Source organism: Rhinoderma darwinii, chromosome 8 (genome assembly GCF_050947455.1).
Source record: "Rhinoderma darwinii isolate aRhiDar2 chromosome 8, aRhiDar2.hap1, whole genome shotgun sequence".
Taxonomy (NCBI): Eukaryota; Metazoa; Chordata; class Amphibia; order Anura; family Rhinodermatidae; genus Rhinoderma; species Rhinoderma darwinii.
Genome location: NC_134694.1, coordinates 1,756,671 through 1,769,818, shown reverse-complemented (window position 1 = coordinate 1,769,818; position 13,148 = coordinate 1,756,671). Strand labels below are relative to the sequence as shown.

At 39.7% G+C, this 13,148-nt stretch overlaps 1 protein-coding gene across 4 annotated transcripts in view; it reads right to left on the bottom strand.

Annotated features, from left to right (window-relative positions):
- EGFL7 (EGF like domain multiple 7) overlaps nucleotides 1–13,148 on the bottom strand; it is a 143,443-nt gene that overhangs the window by 127,754 nt on the left and 2,541 nt on the right. For 2 of the 4 annotated variants that reach the window (XM_075834623.1, XM_075834624.1), the window contains exons 2-3: nucleotides 12,054–12,108; nucleotides 11,285–11,360 (exon numbers count right to left, since the gene is read on the bottom strand). The gene's annotated coding sequence lies outside the window, so the exon portion shown is untranslated. The remainder of the gene's footprint in view (nucleotides 1–11,284; nucleotides 11,361–12,053; nucleotides 12,109–13,148) is intronic. The other 2 variants (XM_075834625.1, XM_075834626.1) reach the window with 1 other exon arrangement.

Here is a 13,148-nt window from a genome sequence, read left to right as displayed (position 1 = left end):
TAGTTATATTCTTGTATATAGGGGGAGTATTATAGTAGTTATATTCTTGTATATAGGGGCAGTATTATAGTAGTTATATTCTTGTATATAGGAGGTAGTATTATAGTAGTTATATTCTTGTATATAGGGGGCAGTATTATAGTAGTTATATTCTTGTATATAGGAGCAGTATTATAGTGGTTATATTCTTGTATATAGGGGCAGTATTATAGTAGTTATATTCTTGTATATAGGGGCAGTATTATAGTAGTTATATTCTTGTATATAGGAGCAGTATTGTAGTAGTTACATTCTTGTATATAGGGGCAGTATTATAGTAGTTATATTCTTGTATATAGGGGGAGTATTATAGTAGTTATATTCTTGTATATAGGGGGCAGTATTATAGTAGTTATATTCTTGTATATAGGAGCAGTATTATAGTAGTTATATTCTAGTATATAGGGGGCAGTATTATAGTAGTTATATTCTTGTATATAGGGGGCAGTATTATAGTAGTTATATTCTTGTATATAGGGGCAGTATTATAGTAGTTATATTCTTGTATATAGGAGCAGTATTGTAGTAGTTACATTCTTGTATATAGGGGCAGTATTATAGTAGTTATATTCTTGTATATAGGGGGAGTATTATAGTAGTTATATTCTTGTATATAGGGGGCAGTATTAGGCCTCATTTACACGAGCGTATTATACGCGCGTGCGACGCGCGTGCTTTTCACGCGTGTCGTACGCACCTATAATAGTCTATGGGGCTGTTTAGACGATGCGTGAATTTTGCGCAGTGCGCGTGCGTTGCGTAAAACTCACGACATGTTCTAAAATCGTGCGTTTTTCGCGCATCACGCACCCATTGAAGTCAATGGGTGCGTGAAAACCACGCATGCTGCACGGAAGCACTTCCGTGCGAACTGCGTGATTCGCGCAAGAGCTGTCAAACTCCTGAATGTAAACAGAAAAGCACCACGTGCTTTTCTGTTTACAAACATCCAAACGGAGTGTCAAATTCGAGATGAGCGCACCGAACTTCACCGGGTTCGGCCAAACTCGTTTTGACCGAAACCGGTAAAAAATGTTCGGGTACGCGACGTCAGGAGACAGTCTCTGTCCACAGTGCTGAAAGCGTTAAACTGGTTCAGCACCATGGACAGTGACTTCCGCTCCGAAAATCCATGAACCTGTAAAAAAAAAAAGACGTTCTGACTTACCGATAACTCCGGTCCGACCTCCCGGGATGACAGTTAAGTCCAAGTGACAGCTGCAGCCAATCACAGGCCAAGCACAGGCTGCAGCCAATCACAGGCTGCAGCGGTCTCATGGACTGCGGCGTCATCCTGGGAGGTGGGGCCGGATGACGAGAGAGGGACGCGTCACCAAGGCAACGGCCGGGAGACCGGACTGGAGGAAGCAGGCAGTTCATGGTAAGTTTGAACATCTTTTTTTATTCACAGGTTGGTGTATATTGTGATCGGCATTCACTGTCGAGGGTGCTGAAAGAGTTACTGCCGATCAGTTAGCTCTTTCAGCACCTTGGACAGTGACGGGCGTCGACTAGCCTCATCTCTATGATGGCGGCTGCGCGAAAATCACGCAGCCGCGCATCATACACGGATGACACACGGAGCTGCCAAGTGCCTTTTGCGCGCGCAAAACGCAGCGTTTTTTGCGCGCGCAAAACGCACACGCTCGTGTAAATGAGGCCTTATAGTAGTTATATTCTTGTATATAGGGGGCAGTATTATAGTAGTTATATTCTTGTATATAGGGGGCAGTATTATAGTAGTTATATTCTTGTATATAGGGGGAGTATTATAGTAGTTATATTCTTGTATATAGGGGGTAGTATTATAGTAGTTATATTCTTGTATATAGGGGCAGTATTATAGTAGTTATATTCTTGTATATAGGGCCAGTATTATAGTAGTTATATTCTTGTATATAGGAGCAGTATTGTAGTAGTTACATTCTTGTATATAGGGGCAGTATTATAGTAGTTATATTCTTGTATATAGGGGGAGTATTATAGTAGTTATATTCTTGTATATAGGGGGCAGTATTATAGTAGTTATATTCTTGTATATAGGAGCAGTATTATAGTAGTTATATTCTTGTATATAGGGGGCAGTATTATAGTAGTTATATTCTTGTATATAGGGGGCAGTATTATAGTAGTTATATTCTTGTATATAGGGGGTAGTATTATAGTAGTTATATTCTTGTATATAGGGGGCAGTATTATAATAGTTAAATTCTTGTATATAGGGGCAGTATTATAGTAGTTATATTCTTGTATATGGGGGCAGTATTATAGTAGTTATATTCTTGTATATAGGGGCAGTATTATAGTAGTTATATTCTTGTATATAGGGGGCAGTATTATAGTAGTTATATTCTTGTATATAGGGGCAGTATTATAGTAGTTATATTCTTGTATATAGGAGCAGTATTATAGTAGTTATATTCTTGTATATAGGGGGGCAGTATTATAGTAGTTATATTCTTGTATATTGGTGGCAGTATTATAATAGTTATATTCTTGTATATAGGGGGCAGTATTATAGTAGTTATATTCTTGTATATAGGAGACAGTATTATTATAGTAGTTATATTCTTGTATATAGGAGGCAGTATTATAGTAGTTATATTCTTGTATATAGGAGCAGTATTATAGTAGTTATATTCTTGTATATAGGGGGGCAGTATTATAGTAGTTATATTCTTGTATATTGGTGGCAGTATTATAATAGTTATATTCTTGTATATAGGGGGCAGTATTATAGTAGTTATATTCTTGTATATAGGAGCAGTATTATAGTAGTTATATTCTTGTATATAGGGGCAGTATTATAGTAGTTATATTCTTGTATATAGGGGCAGTATTATAGTAGTTATATTCTTGTATATAGGAGCAGTATTAGGCTGGGTTCACACGTGGCGGAATTTCACTTAAATTCCGCTGCGGACACTCCGCAGCGTTAATCCGCAGCGGAGCCGTTTCTCCATTGACTTCCACTTTAATTTAGCAGTGTTCGTTTAGACGATGCGTAAAATTCCGCTGCGGAGCATAGGCTGCGGAGCGGAATTTGGTGTCCGCAGCATGCTCTGTCTGTTGCGGAGCAGTGGCGGACTCATGGCAGAATTTCTCCATTGACTTCAATGGAGATTCTAATTTCCGCAATGAAGTCCGCAGCTGTCATGCACATGTTATGTGTGCTGCGGATGCGTCTTGCTTTTTTAACTTGACATTTCTTCATTCTGGCTGGACCTATGTATTTCTAGGTCTACAGCCAGACTGAGGAAGTCAATGGGGCTCCCGTAATGACGGGAGCGTTGCTAGGAGACGTCTGTAAATAGTCACTGTCCAGGGTGCTGAAAGAGTTAAGCGATCGGCACCCGGGACAGTGACTACCGATCCCAATATACAGCAACCTGTAAAAAAATATAAGTTCATACTTACCGAGAACTCCCTGCTTCTGTCTCCAGTCCGGCCTCCCAGGATGACGTTTCAGTCTAAGTGACGGCTGTAGCCAATCACAGGCCAAGCACAGGCTGCAGCGGTCACATGGACTGCCGCGTCATCCAGGGAGGTCGGGCTGGATGCCGAAAGAGGGACGCGTCACCAAGACAACGGCCGGTAAGTATGAAATTCGTTTACTTTCACTAGGGAAAGTGCTGTCCCTTCTCTCTATCCTGCACTGATAGAGAGAAGGGAAGCACTTTTACCGCAGTCCGCAGCAGTTAGTCCGCATCAATTTACTGCACATTTTGGGCAGATCCGCAGCCGTAATCCGCAACCCGGATTAGGTGCGGCATTGATGCGGACAGTTGCGGAGGAAATCCGCCACGTGTGGCCATGCCCTTATAGTAGTTATATTCTTGTATATAGGAGCAGTATTATAGTAGTTATATTCTTGTATATAGGGGCAGTATTATAGTAGTTATATTCTTGTATATAGGAGCAGTATTATAGTAGTTATATTCTTGTATATAGGAGCAGTATTATAGTAGTTATATTCTTGTATATAGGGGCAGTATTATAGTAGTTATATTCTTGTATATAGGGGGCAGTATTATAGTAGTTAGATTCTTGTATATAGGGAGAAGTATTATAGTAGTTATATTCTTGTATATAGGGGCAGTATTATAGTAGTTATATTCTTGTATATAGGGGCAGTATTATAGTAGTTATATTCTTGTATATAGGGGGCAGTATTATAGTAGTTATATTCTTGTATATAGGGGCAGTATTATAGTAGTTATATTCTTGTATATAGCGGCAGTATTATAGCAGTTATATTCTTGTATATAGGAGGCAGTATTATAGTAGTTATATTATGGTATATAGAGGCAGTATTATAGTAGTTATATTCTTGTATATAGGGAGCAGTATTATAGTAGTTATATTCTTGTATATAGGGAGCAGTATTATAGTAGTTATATTCTTGTATATAGGGAGCAGTATTATAGTAGTTATATTCTTGTATATAGGTGGCAGTATTATAGTAGTTATATTCTTGTATATAGGGGGCAGTATTATAGTAGTTATATTCTTGTATATAGGGGGCAGTATTATAGTAGTTATATTCTTGTATATAGGGGGCAGTATTATAGTAGTTATATTCTTGTATATACGAGCAGTATTATAGTAGTTATATTCTTGTATATAGGGGCAGTATTATAGTAGTTATATTCTTGTATATAGGAGCAGTATTATAGTAGTTATATTCTTGTATATAGGAGCAGTATTATAGTAGTTATATTCTTGTATATAGGGGCAGTATTATAGTAGTTATATTCTTGTATATACGAGCAGTATTATAGTAGTTATATTCTTGTATATAGGGGCAGTATTACAGTAGTTATATTCTTGTATATAGGAGCAGTATTATAGTAGTTATATTCTTGTATATAGGAGCAGTATTATTGTAGTTATATTCTTGTATATAGGGGCAGTATTATAGTAGATATATTCTTGTATATAGGAGCAGTATTATAGTAGTTATATTCTTGTATATATAGGGGGCAGTATTATAGTAGTTATATTCTTGTATATAGGGGGCAGTATTATAGTAGTTATATTCTTGTATATAGGGGGCAGTATTATAGTAGTTATATTCTTGTATACAGGGGCAGTATTATAGTAGTTATATTCTTGTATATAGGAGCAGTATTATAGTAGTTATATTCTTGTATATAGGAGCAGTATTATAGTAGTTATATTCTTGTATATAGGGGCAGTATTATAGTAGTTATATTCTTGTATATAGGGGGCAGTATTATAGTAGTTCGATTCTTGTATATAGGGGCAGTATTATAGTAGTTATATTCTTGTATATAGGAGGCAGTATTATAGTAGTTATATTCTTGTATATAGAGGCAGTATTATAGTAATTATATTCTTGTATATAGGGGGCAGTATTATAGTAGTTATATTCTTGTATATAGGGGACAGTATTATAGTAGTTATATTCTTGTATATAGGGGGAGTATTATAGTAGTTATATTCTTGTATATAGGGGCAGTATTATAGTAGTTATATTCTTGTATATAGGGGGCAGTATTATAGTAGTTATATTCTTGTATATAGGGGCAGTATTATAGTAGTTATATTCTTGTATATAGGAGGCAGTATTATAGTAGTTATATTCTTGTATATAGGGGGCAGTATTATAGTAGTTATATTCTTGAATATTGGGGGCAGTATTATAGTAGTTATATTCTTGTATATAGGGGGCAGTATTATAGTAGTTATATTCTTGAATATTGGGGGCAGTATTATAGTAGTTATATTCTTGTATATAGGGGCAGTATTATAGTAGTTATATTCTTGTATATAGGGGCAGTATTATAGTAGTTATATTCTTGTATATAGGAGGCAGTATTATAGTAGTTATATTCTTGTATATAGGGGGCAGTATTATAGTAGTTATATTCTTGTATATAGGAGGCAGTATTATAGTAGTTATATTCTTGTATATAGGAGGCAGTATTATAGTAGTTATATTCTTGTATATAGGGGGCAGTATTATAGTAGTTATATTCTTGTATATAGGGGGCAGTATTATAGTAGTTATATTCTTGAATATTGGGGGCAGTATTATAGTAGTTATATTCTTGTATATAGGAGGCAGTATTATAGTAGTTATATTCTTGTATATAGGGGGCAGTATTATAGTAGTTATATTCTTGAATATTGGGGGCAGTATTATAGTAGTTATATTCCTGTATATAGGGGCAGTATTATAGTAGTTATATTCTTGTATATAGGGGCAGTATTATAGTAGTTATATTCTTGTATATAGAGGGCAGTATTAGAATAGTTATATACTTGTTGTTGTTATTATTATTACAGTAATATGAGGCAGGACTCCACCATACTATGATGTATTGTGTATCCTCACACATCACATACACACACATGCTGCATACCCACTCATTTAATCTTTGGATCCATATTGTTTCAAGATTTACAAGTGTGTGACATGGATGTCAGTTGATGCTGGACCCCTCTTATTAATAAACACACAGTGAAATTTTATATCCGACTCATGAGATGACGATCTATCTTTTTAGCAGATCAATCTTGGATGTTATCTTGGATCCAGCGGTCTCATAGCCACCTGCCCTGTGCTTACCTCCATAAACACATGACTCAAGGTGTCTATCTAATGGTCTTATCTTTACGAGAAGCAGATGGCAGGTCTGGACCAGTGTGACATAAGTGAGGTGTCAGACTGGCATAAATAATCAAAGAAAAATCCCACGCTGTGAAGTGTACATTGCTCATTCATCAATACAGAGCCTGCACATCTGTCTTATACACAGAAAGAGACGCATATTAAATGTCAGGAACAGCAGCATAGAACTAAAGCATAATGTTAGAGATACAAAAATGAATCAAAGCATTTGATCCCCGCAACACAGACAACATACACTACAAGTCTCAGCATACTTTCCTAGTCTAGTTATTTAGCCCTGCTAGAACTGTTTTTTTTAATATGAATATGACATGCAGAGGAGATAGCATTGCAATGTATCCTGGGATCTAAATAATGGAGCGAACGAGAATGATTGTGATATGTAAAAATGCTATAGTGCACTTTATTTTCTTAGAGCTCCAAACATAAAAAAATATAGTAATGTACTGGGATCCAGCCCGATAATAACAAAACAAAAAACTATGAAAAGGAATACATCACTAAAATATGACCATACAAACAGGCACTAAACAAGCTCCAGACATTAATGCCTCATGAACACGACCGTTGTGCCACTCGGGCCATTTTTGACGGCATCCGAGTGGCACCCGATAGTCTTCACGGACCCATTCACTTTAGCGGGTGAATCGGGTCCGTGAAAAATGGTCCAAGTCTTCGATCCAAGGAAAGATAGAACATGTCCTATCTTTCCTCGGATCACTGACGGGACTCGGACGGCGCACACGGTCATGTGCATGAGGCGTTAGGGTTTGTTCTGGCCTCGTGTTCAGAATGTGGTCTTTGACATAATTTTCGTGAAACTGTGTCAAAATGCAGGGGTTTTGCCGTGATTTTGAGAAAACTGCAGCAAAAAATGCAATTTGTTTTAACAGCTTTTTTCTTAGTGCGCCCAGATGTTACGTTAAAGTCTTTTGTAAAATATTCAATGCACTACATACAACTGAGTTTTATTTTTTGAGCCAATTTTGTGGTTAGTAAAAAAAAAAATTCAAACGCAGCATTCTCTGGATATGGCCATTTATCAGATGTTTTTCTTATAGGCTTCTCTATAAGACTTAAAAAAATTATAGGACTATAGCATGCGTAAAAATCACACAAAAACGGCATTTAGAACGCCATAAAAAACGCATGTTACATTTTAATAACGCTAGCAATTTTTGATGCCGTTTAAATAGACATAAAAGACTGATGTGTAAAGGAAACCTAAGGCCTCATGCACACGACCATAGCCATGTGCACGGCCGTGATTCTTGTGTCGGCCGGCAGCGGAGTGTCACCCGCGAGCCGCCCGCAAATCGTGGACCGTGCACATGGCCACGTCTATTATTTATCGTCTATCAGCCTGGACCGCAGAACAAAGCACGTTCGTGTGAGTGGGGCCTTATAGTAGTTATATTACTGCTCACAAGTGTCAATACTTTGGTAAGAGTGGATATACAGGAGGCTTTATTTGCTGCTTTCTCACTGCACCAAAAACCAATTTTGGGAAAAAAAGGTTGTGACAACAACATCCCAAAGTGCTTTCATGTAAAAACACTCTTAAGAGAATAACTTATTTGTGCAGCATCATAATTTAACCCAAACTCCTGGACTTCTACTCCTCATCACTCAACAGTATGAGAGGGTTTCCTGAAACAACATAATGACGTCTGTTCCCAGCTGTACAGTCTGAGCAGATAGATACGAGGACAGATTTTCACATCCTTCAGTATAAAGGATCATTTAAAAAAAGAAAGAAAACACAACATAAAACGTCCACGAAGAAAACATCCTTTCTGTCTAAACCCGCTGAAAAGCTTTAATTTGCAGAATAGAAATAGCAATTTCCTGATGGCTAATAAGCAGCGCACACGTCTTTGAGGGCTCCATTAAGCATGAGAAACTCACAAGGACAATAGATGCCAGGCTTCCCCAATCTCCCACCAGACACAAAGCCGCGTCTCAGCTTCTCATAGTTTGGCACAGCAAGTATTAGGCGATCGTTCCTTAAAGAGGCTCTGTCACCAGATTTTGCAACCCCTATCTCGTATTGCAGCAGATCGGCGCTGCAATGTAGATAAGAGTAACGTCACTCACTTCCTGCCCCAGGTCCTGCATCGTGTCGGACGAGCGAGAAGACATCGGCACCAGAGGCTACAGTTGATTCTGCAGCAGCATCAGCGTTTGCAGGTAAGTCGATGTAGCTACTTACCTGCAAACGCCGATGCTGCTGCAGAATCAACTGTAGCCTCTGGTGCCGATGTGTCCTCGCTCGTCCGACACGATGCTGGACCTGGGGCAGGAAGTGACGTCACAGCGTGATCTCTGGAGAACACGCGGTGTCTGTGCACTGCCAGAAGTTGGGTGTTAACGAAGGGAAGTGGATGATGCTGATTTGTCAGCATCATACACTCCCATTCACAACGCCCAGCTAGTAAAAGAAGTAAAAACGCCCCGATGTACGCACATAATACACGCCCAGTTGTACTTTTACTTTAAACACGCCCAGTTGTACTTTAGAAAGCCTCATTTGCATAAATATAAAAATGGTCATAACTTGGCCAAAAATGCTCGTTTTAAAAAAAAATAAAACTTTACTCTTATATCCATTGCAGCGCCGATCTGCTGCAATAGGAGATAGGGGTTGCAAAATCTGGTGACAGAGCCTCTTTAAATAGCAATTCCCACCAGAATCTTCACTCACTGTGCAAGATCTGCAATATATACTGTAGGTTACTGCAGATCGGAATTAAACATAGTGATAATATTAACCAAGAAAAAATGTACAAAGCCAAAGTGCATTGTGGCCCTCAAAACAATGAGAAAGATACTGGGGGAGGGGGTATTATGGCATTTGAACACACAGCCATTTGCTGAATTCTCCGTATTCTCGGTTGGACACATAGCCACGCATTTAGCATCCAGGTTTTTGGGTAAACTGCACCAAAAAAATTAACAACATGCAACAAATTTGAGGTCAAATTTGCATCTGTTCTCGTCACCCGCCAAATCTGGCATGTGACTAGAAAAGTTGGTGTAGTCTCCAAGATGTCGTTTTAGTCAAATGATTTTTAAGTAGAAAGCTGGAGAATAGAGCAGTTGAAAATCTACATCTGCTCAAATCGGGTATAAATCTGTTTTTATGCCTTTTAGGCAGTGCAAATTGAGTCAAATTTATTAAGAGGCGTGCAACTTTTCATTAATTTGGCGCAAACCATTCCAACTATCTCCTTTACTAAAACCGGCGTCTTAGTAAATGTGGGCCATAGTTTTATATAACCATCAGCAAGAAATTATCAATAACAAGGCAGAAGTAACTGCAGGGATGGCTACAGAAATGCTTCAGATTCTCCATAAGGGCATGACCACACATGGCGGAATTCCTCCGCAACTGTCCGCATCAATGCCGCACAGAATCTGCGTTGCAGATTCTGCAGCGGATCTGCACAAAATGTGCAGAAAATTGATGCGGACTGGCCGCTGCGGACTGCAGGAAAAGTGCTTCTCTTCTCCCTATTCAGTGCAGGATAGAGAGAAGGGACAGCACTTTCCCTAGTGAAAGTCAAAGAAATTCATACTTACCGCCCGTTGTCTTGGTGACGCGTCCCTCTTTCGGCATCCGGCCCGACCTCCCTGGATGACGCTCCAGTCCATGTGACCGCTGCAGCCTGTGCTTGGCCTGTGATTGGCTGCAGCCGTCACTTACACTGAAACGTCATCCTGGGAGGCCGGACTGGAGACAGACGCAGGGAGTTCTCGGTAAGTATGAACTTATATGTTTTTTTACAGATACATGTATATTGAGATCGGTAGTCACTGTCCCGGGTGCAGAAACAGTTACTGCCGATCGCTTAACTCTTTCAGCACCCTGGACAGTGACTATTTACAGACGTCTCCTAGCAACGCTCCCGTCATTACGGGAGCCCCATTGACTTCCTCAGTCTGGCTGTAGACCTAGAAATACATAGGTCCAGCCAGAATGAAGAAATGTCATGGTAGTAAAAACAATACGCTCCGCAGCACACATAAGATCTGCGGATTTCATTGCGGAATTTTGACTCTCCATTGAAGTCAATGGAGAAATTCCGCCATGAGTCCGCAACCAGTCCGCCACTGCTCCGCAACAGACAGAGCATGCTGCGGACACCAAATTCCGCTCCGCAGCCTATGCTCCGCAGCGGAATTGTACGCATCGTGTAAACGAACACTGCTAAATTAAAGTGAAAGTCAATGGAGAAACGGCTCCGCTGCGGATTAACGCTGCGGAGTGTCCGCAGCGGAATTTAAGTGAAATTCCGCCATGTGTGAACCCGCCCTTAGACAGCAGTGACTTATGATAATGTTACAGACAGGACCCAAGGGTGCGCAGTTCTCACAAATACCAGGACGACAACACTCAGGCAGATAATCCGAAGTCAGTCGCCTCTATACGTAGTACGTTAGGTCCAATTCATTTCAAAATCCGCAGAATCCTGCAGTTTTTTTTCTGCTACGTGTGGTTGGGGTTATGAAAACCCTATCCACATGTATTGTATTAGAAAATGTCGTCGATTTTTGGTGCGCTAATTCTGCCACATTTAAACTTACCCTTAAAATGAATGCTTTTTTTCCGCTATTGACTACGCTTTTCAATACCGTCAAGAAAAAGTATCCAGATGCTAACCTGTCAAACGTAGGATAAAAGGAAAACAATATATATCATTTGACTATTGGAATCAGAAATGTGACTCATAATTTGTATGTACATCGCAGTTAAAGGGGGTTCTGCTTAGGGGCAATCTCTTTTTTGTTAAAAGGATTTCCTGCCAATAAGTCGATTAAAGGGTCTCTCAGGGGACCCCCAGTGATCAACTGTAATCTGCAGACGAACCCATCAGAAAGTGCTTCATTTTCCTGCAGCACCACCGCAGCTTAAATGAAGCACTACATGTTGTCCATTGAAGAGTAACTGTACAATCGCAAAACTTTTGAAATGTCATAGGGACATATCAGAAGTTTTGATCGTTTGGGGTCCAAGTGCTGAGACCCCCACCACTGCTCAAACGAAGATGGTGAAGCGCTCAGCTGAGTGGTCTGCTCCTTCGGCTGTGATCATCATTTTTCATCAGGCTTAAGACATAAACTATAACCCTACTGGAAACTCTTCTCTCTGGCTAATTGAATGACGGTTCCCCCTCTATTAACTCAAAACCTAATAGGGCATTTGAAAATGGGTTTTCTATACCCCTTTAAGTTATATTCCTATGGACAGCAGCTGTTGTACAATCAAAGTCTTTGTCTTGAGTCGTCTTAGAAATGGCTGAAAATAATTTTTAACAATTTGACAGAAGATGACAACTCAAGGACTTCTACTTACTGGAGATTTTGTGGTGTAAGAGGAAGACGCTCAAAAGCCGATCACACGGCGTCATCTACAGGAAACCAAATAAAGGTTAGAGTATATGTTAACATCTGTTCTTCACCGAGGGTCATTGCAGTTCTACGTATCTAAGTCATACAGGAATACGATAAGTTACTACTAAATTTTCGTATCTCTCAGTTGCTTTCTTTTCATGTTGGATCCAGGACACTCGGCCAAAGAGCTTCCCCACTTCTCTGCCCAGTACAAAGTAATTGGTACCCAGCGGCTCCGCAGATGATTTTTACGTTTTCGTTTTAGAATTTGTCCAATACATCAAGCAAGAACCTCAAGCGTAAGGGTCCATTCAGACGTAGCGGTTGAGGTGCGACTAAAGCCACATGAAAATACGGAATATTTTTTACATTTTTCTTAAACAGGGCAGCATATAGTAGAGTGACAGATCCACTTTAAAATGATATTTATAAAAATCAAATCATTAAAACAATTTATGTAACATTCAATCTGCTGGAATTTGCTCAATGAAAACCTCCCAGCAACAAATAACAGGAAATACTTGAAAGCCGTGGACTGAACACACGATGCAGACGCCCCCCCAGACATCACAGAAGACGAATTCAAAATGTTCCAAAGCAAAAAACGAATATAAAGAATGTAAATCGAGCCATTATCCCAGCAGACGATGATAGGGGGTTCTGTACCCCGCCAGATTAATGGCTGACCTCAATAGAGCGCTGCGGCACCATCAGAGCAATAGGGATATATTCAGAGTGCGGTGGAATTGCGTTTTTTGTGGAGCTTTCTGCAAAACTGCTATTTGACTGCATCGTGTGAATGGACCATTAGGCTATGTTCACACAGGGTTTTTTGACGAGTTTTTTGATGCGGAAACCGTGCCGCAATACCCGTCAAAAACGGCCCGAAAATGCCTCCCGTTGATTTCAATGGGAGGCGGGGGCGTATTTCTCCCGCGAGCGGTAAAACCGCCTCGCGGGAGTAAGAAGGGACATGCCCTATCTTCGGGCGTTTACGAATCTGACCTCCCATTGACTTCAATGGGAGGCAGAGAAAGCGTATTTTGCGCTTTAGATT